This window comes from Carassius carassius, chromosome 41, assembly GCF_963082965.1.
Source record: "Carassius carassius chromosome 41, fCarCar2.1, whole genome shotgun sequence".
Lineage (NCBI taxonomy): Eukaryota > Metazoa > Chordata > Actinopteri > Cypriniformes > Cyprinidae > Carassius > Carassius carassius.
The window spans coordinates 7,708,372-7,715,531 of record NC_081795.1 but is presented as its reverse complement, the minus strand read 5'-3'; the positions used below and the strand labels follow the sequence as shown (position 1 = coordinate 7,715,531).

Genomic DNA, 7,160 nt, shown 5'->3' with positions numbered 1-7,160 from the left:
TCTGACAGTTGTCTAGAAGACAATCATTGACACCCTTCACAAGGAGGGTAAGCCACAAACATTCATTGCCAAAGAAGCTGGCTGTTTCTCAGAGTGCTGTATCCAGGCATGTTAACAAAAAACTTGAGTGGAAGGAAAAAGTGTGGAAGAAAAAGATGCACAACCAACTGAGAGAACCGCAGCCTTACAGTATGAGGACTGTCAAGCAAAATCAATTCAAGAATTTGAGTGAACTTCACAAGGAATGGACTGTGGCTGGGGGTCAAGGCATGAAGAGCCCACAAACAGAAGTGTCAAGGAATTTGGCTACAGTTTCGTATTCCTCTAGTTAAGCCACTCCTGAACCACAGACAAAGTCAGAGGCGTCTTACCTGGGCTAAGGAGAAGAAGAAATGGACTGTTGCCCAGCTGTCCAAAGTCCTCTTTTTAGATGAGAGTAAGTTTTGTATTTCGTTTGGAAACCAAGGTCCTAGAGTCTGGAGGAAGGGTAGAGAAGATCATAGCCCAAGTTGCTTGAAGTCCAGTGTTTCTACTCAAGTTTCCACAGTCTGTGATGATTTGGGGTGCAAAGTCATCTGCTGGTGTTGGTCCTTTGTATTTTTTTGAAAACCAAAGTCACTGCAACCATTTACCAAGAAATTTTGGAGCACTTAATGTTTCCTTTTGCTGACCATCTTTTTGAAGATGCTGGTTTCATTTTCCAGTAGGATTTGGAACCTGCCCACACTGCCAAAAGCACCAAAAGTTGGTTAAATGACCATGTGTTTGACTGGCCAGCGAACTCATCAGACCTGAACCCTATAAAGAATCTAGAGACCAACAAGAGACCAAAAAATGCAGATGAGCTGAAGGCCACTGTCAAAGAAACCTGGGCTTCCATACCATCTCAGCAGTACCACATCTGACCTCCTCCAAGCCACACCGAATTGAGGTTGTAATTAAAGCAAAAGGAGTCCCTACCAAGTACTGAGTACATGTACAATAAATTAACATACTTTACAGAAGGCCAACAATTCACTATTTTTTTTTTTCGTCTTATGAAGTATTTTAATTTGTTGAGAAATCAAACATATCAATTAAATCATAACAATTAAAAGAACCAAAGACTTAAACTACTTCAGTCTGTCTGCATACACAAGTTTCACAATTTGAGTTGAATTACTGAAATAAATGAACTTTTGCACAACATTCTAATTTATTGAGATGCACCTGTAATCATCTAAATATACCTTGACATTCACAAAGTGGCATAATTTTGTGGAACAAAAGGACACAATTAAGCCTACTTTTAAAGCTAAAGCAGTGGCCAGAACATTTACATAAGCATAGAATAGTATTACATCATGTGTTGTCTAAAGGCTCTCAAGAGATGAAGATATATTTGGATTCAATGACACAAATGCCCAATGATCATCGCGACATAAGAGAATAAGGATGAGCATTTTCAGCCTAGTAATATTCAAAGTAGCTCACAAGTGTTCAGATATTCTCATCTTTTGATCTGGCTCTAAAACTTTATGTATACAGGTTTGTGATTGAAATATTATGCAGAAACTTTACATAAAGGTATCATTTCAGCATTTGAAAATAGTTGTTAGAAGAGTAAGATGACAACTTTGTGACTTGCCTGAACTTTAAGTCTACATGGTAACTTCTATTTTCTGAATTTTTTTTTTTAAAGAACAAACACAAAACTGCCATGAGTACTTTAAATGCAAGTTTTGTTCAGAATATGTCTATTGTTCGCCCTGAATACTTTTTCATCATTGGACTTTCAGGTATACCGCACAGCAGTTATTACTACATCTTTTTATTTATCACATATTTTATTGCTGTGATTATGAACTCTATAGTTCTTCTTCTTATTGCTCTTGAATGAAGCCTGCACAGTCCAAAGTACATCGGTGTGTTTAATTTGCCACTGGCTGATTTTGGTGAAACTAATGCACTGATTACATGAAGAAAACTTTTTTTTCTGACTCACAGTCCATCTCCTACAATGCTTGTCTGGCAAACATGTTTTTTGTGAACTTCTTTATTACTGTGCAAAGTGTCACTCTTGTTGTTCTTGCACTTGATCGCTTCATTGCAATTTGCCTGCCATTGAGATATCATGCCCTACTAAATAATACTGTCAAGTGTTTTTAGTAGTATGGGCATTTAACACTTCTCTCGTGGCCCTGTCAACGTCTTTGATGACCCGACTTTCAATCTGTAAATCTAATGTGGTACAGAGTTATTATTGTGACTATGGACCAGTGTTGAGGTTGGCATGCAATGACAATAGCATTAATATTTTTTCCTTTGTTCCTTGTAGCACCATTATGCATTATAGTCCTGTCATACATGGGCATTTTTTTGCCTTAAGTAAAATTACAACTTGGGAAGCACGTTTAAAAGCACTGAAGACCTGTGTTTCTCACCTTATGTTGGTCGGAATATACTTTCTTCCTGTAATATGCATTTTTATTGCTTCAGCAATTACTTCTCTCACTCCCAATGCCAGAGTCATCAGCATATCCCTTTCATTTACTCTTCCACCAATGTAAAAACCCATTATTTATGTTTTAAACACAGCTGAAATCAGAGTCTTAATTCGAAAAATGCTTAAAAACAGAATTGTGCCAATTAGAATGAAATTTAAAAAAAAATGACTGTAATGATTGTGTGTGTTCTTCCATCATTAGCAATTAAATGACCTATATCAAAAATTTTATATATATTTTTTCATAAATATTTTTAGACTCAAAATAAAAGTGTATGATCAGAAAATAGTTAAATTCATTCTGCTACAATACTAACATGAACAGGTGTTTGATACATAATTTGTGTTGGTGAACAGCAGTGATATGCAGTTTAATTATTTATGACTTAATCCATCTGATTTTAAGAGTGTGTATGTACTGTGTTCATAATTACTGACCCGAAGATAAAACAACAAAGTAGACAGAAAATTGTACAAGATATTTGAATGAATTTTTCTTGTGATCAGTCAGTATTATGCTGACATATTTTATGATACCCTAGAATTTCATACACCCAAATGCCGTTAATTGTCATGTTTGTTCATATCATGTTCATATATTTCAAATAATGCAAACTAAGGTTCCATTCTTACATAAGTATGCTTGAGATTTGCTCATAAGGATCTTTTTATTGTCTTTCTGTTGCAATGTCTCAACTTATTGTTATTTCTGTATTTGCTGTATAATAAAGTATAAAATCTAAACATGAACTAAGATATCAATTTATTGATGCTTAAGGTAATCCTGTGTATTGATAAAGGAGGTCACATATTAAACCTTAATTTTTTAATTTTTGTTATTATCTCATTTATTTAGGGGTAAACCTCTCTAAAAGTAGCACTTAAAAGTGTCAGTTTAACAAGATATATTGATACAAGGGAATATGTTAAAAATAACACAATGACATTGAGATGCGTCAGTTTCTGGGAGAAACTATAGGAATAACAACAGCAACACTCCATGAGGAGAGGAAAGGGTTTCAATCTCAATTCAATATCAATTCAATTCAGTGCAATTGAATGCTTTTTTATCACAATTTAAACTTGGTTTAAAGGTCCTATGACATGAAAATTTCACTTTCTGAGGTTTTTTAACATTAATATGACTTCCCCTAGCATGTTTGTGGTCCCCAAGTTTCTAAAAATTTTAATCGGTGCAAATCGAGATTTTACTATCTTTCTCTGCCTTTGAGAAAATGGAAGCTCAAACGGTCTGATCTGGAATCTCCTCTTTGTGACGTTGTAAAGAGAAATGTTACCTCCCCTTTCTCTGCTTTGCCCGCCCAAATATTTACATATAATTCAGTCGCAATGTCAGCACAGGCGTTACAAACAGACTTTTATGATATGGATTCGACAGCACCGGCACAAACAGTGAGTAACAGTGTTCATTAATGCCTGATCTGTGATCAGTGATTTCTGATGTGCAGCTAATTATTCAAGTTCACACAGACTTTCTTTCTAAATCGTTTAATACTGTTTATGCATCAGTGAATCAAGCCAGTGACTAAACGATCAACTTCACATTGTTTCTCTTAGTAGAATGAAACAAATCTGTTATCTAAATTGTGATTAAACTACAGAGAGCGATCAAAGAACGCTTCCTTTTTTTCGGAGCTGTCACACATTGCGAGTATATATTATCTGCACTCTTGCCCAAACTGCCGTTACAATGAATGACGCTGTTATGCTGCACAACAAAGCTCTTACTGTATTCATGTGTTTGCTGTTAGTTGTGGTGAAAGCATTTTGTGAGAGAAAACGTGTTGCAATAATGACGAGATGACTGCATTCACGCGATAAACAGACTCTGTCTACTCAATGCTCATCACTGCAGCCTTTCATGTGATGGGAAAAGATAGAAAAAATAATTATATAATCAACAAATCCACGATTCGTTAATCTCGACAGCTGTAGTATTTGAGAGGGTTCCACATGTAATACGCATTTCAAATGCAAAGATGTCAGCCAATCACAACAGTTGTCGTTTACTCAGAGTGTCACAGCAGACACGCCCCTTCAAACAGAGCATTCAAGCCAGAGGGCTATTATCAGGATATAAAAATGCTTTTTATTTCTAAATTTTAAATGTAAAAATCATACTAATAATATAAGTACACCTAAGGAAACATTAAAAAGCATTTAAAGAAAAGGAAATAATCCATGTCATGGGACCTTTAAATTCAGTATTTGCATGCATTCACTATGTGTAATTATGCATGTATCAGAGGATGAAAAAGAGTTTTTTACATTTCTCATTTAAAAATCTAGTGCTCAATCATGTCTTAATATTTCTTAAAATGAAGAACTTAAAAATACATAAGCAGGCATGACCTGCAATATTCTATATATACTGTATTTACTAAAGAGCCATACAGGTACCTAGTGGGTAAACACATTTCAAACGAAAATGATAATTTTTTTTCTGACCACAAAATGACTCTAATTTGCCTCTTTGCATTGGATTTTAAAACTCTTTTTTCTATTTTAACCTTACATACACTAACTGTACTTTAAGTAATAGAAATAATATATGTTTATTATTGGACCATAATTATTGCACAAATAGTATTTAGTACCAAAAGATCTGTTCAAAATATTAAATAAATAATATTACTGAACTAAAATATAGAACATTTATTTAACTGAAAAATAGTTAAGCTGTATGGTCACATTATAAATAAGCAATAGGGTTAAGAAAACGTCTCAGATTACTTATGTAACAAGACACTGTGTCCTCTAGGAGTCGCTATGGGGAGCACCTTCAATGTGACTGGTGTCTGAAGCATATATCTAAAAATGACAGTGACATTGGCCGGCTACAGACCATGATGTCACTACCAGTGCCACTATAGTTTAATCAGGTGCCGGGAGAAAACGACATCTGCTTCTTCGTCTGAAACTTGCATCCAAAGCATGGCAGGAAACCAGTGTCTTGTTCCCTATTCAGGGAACCATAGTTACACAAGTAACCTGAGACATTCCCTTTTTAAGGGAATTTTGAACTGCATCGTCTAGGGGTCGCTATGAGGAACGGTATACCCACTATGCTGAGGGGAGTGCATGCCAGAAAACCACGGCGAGTACTAAGTACCAACTCTACCATAGCCATGGGAGTTGCCCCTGGGACATTAGACAGCTGTCAGTGACATTATTCCCTATGACCAAAGGCCTAGGCTACATACACCAAAAAACTTACCTGTTAGGGCCAGACTCCTGAGCCCAGGGTAGCGCTCAAGTCTTGGAATCAGGAATAGATTCCTTTAAGGGGATATGACCAAGTGCCTAGAATCATACTAGGTCTTGGCCTGTCACCGAGGGGGCTACTGAAGTTACTGGGTTTGCTGAAGGTACTGTCTCAACAGACCCCTAGTAGCAACACCCTGTTAAAGTAAAGTAGGTGTACAACCAGAATGGGTAATGCCACAGTGTTAACTGCAGGTCAGTTGCGTGTTAAAATCATTTGTGAAACTACCGGCAGGTGGCGCAGGTGACTGTAATTGTAAAATTTGCACCTTCCTCCAAAAAAACAAACAAACAAACAAAAACCTCAGTTGTAGGAGATATGCGGGGTTGGGTTTTTTTTTGTGGTAGTTCTGTATATCTTGTGGGGGTTCAAATAAAGGTGTGAATCTCTTGCTCTTTCACATTTCAATCTTGGTTTAGGCAAAGTAGGACAAATGTCATTTTGGTTTTAGGACAACTTTGAAGAAAGATTTTGATCCAATTCAAATGTTGACAACTGTATAGCGCAATATAGTTTATTATTTATTATAACTTAATTTCAGAGGAAGTTGCCTTAACTTAAAAAGAAGCAAACTGTTGCATTAATTTTATTTTGTGTGAAATACAAATTTTCACAGAATGTAACCTATTCATTACCAATATATTGAACCATTTTTCTAAGTTTTTCTTAATCCCAAACAGAGTTCAGACATCAGTAAAATATCCGTCTATAGATTGGGAAATACACACACATTATGGACGTGACAATACGTGGGAGACGATTTATTTTGTAGACTTTCTTTGATTTACAATGCACAAACCAGAAGCAACAATATCTGTAGAGACGGGGTTGGCCATTCTCAAAACATAAAATATAAATTTTATTTAAATTTTCATTTTTTGTTTCAGAGGAAAAATCTATGTTAATGCATTTCACCTTCACAGATTACGTAACGCTTTAATTTTGAATTGATTAGTTTAAAAGCAGATATTTCAAGCTTTCTGTAGATATATTTCTCATATATGTGAGACACCCCAATTTTAAGTAGCATGCTCATAGCCAGCTCTCTGATAAAGGGGAGCACTGCTAAACACCACCACGAGAACAGCCCATGGAGCAGTGCAAAGTGTGTCAATTGCAACACACTAGTTGAGTGGAGCATTGCCTGACTTGACCGGATTAGAGGCAGCTTATCTAAGGTTGAATGTGGTGGTGGATGTGGTGGTCTCTCTCTCTCTCTCTCTCTCTCTCACACACACACACACACACACACATACAATATAATAAGCTGTTGTACAGTATATGGAGCTATATGGAGTATAAGTCAGAAACTAAGCTTTTTTTTGCACAGGCCTATCTAAAGGGTTAATGGTCCCACCTAGTGATCAGCTGTAAAAATAACAAATTTTA

General features: G+C 36.0%; 1 pseudogene; it reads left to right on the top strand.

Moving 5' to 3' along the window:
* The first annotated feature begins 1,699 nt into the window (after positions 1–1,699).
* LOC132123040 (olfactory receptor 1E16-like) lies at positions 1,700–2,549 on the top strand (annotated as a pseudogene).
* Positions 2,550–7,160: the final 4,611 nt, after the last annotated feature.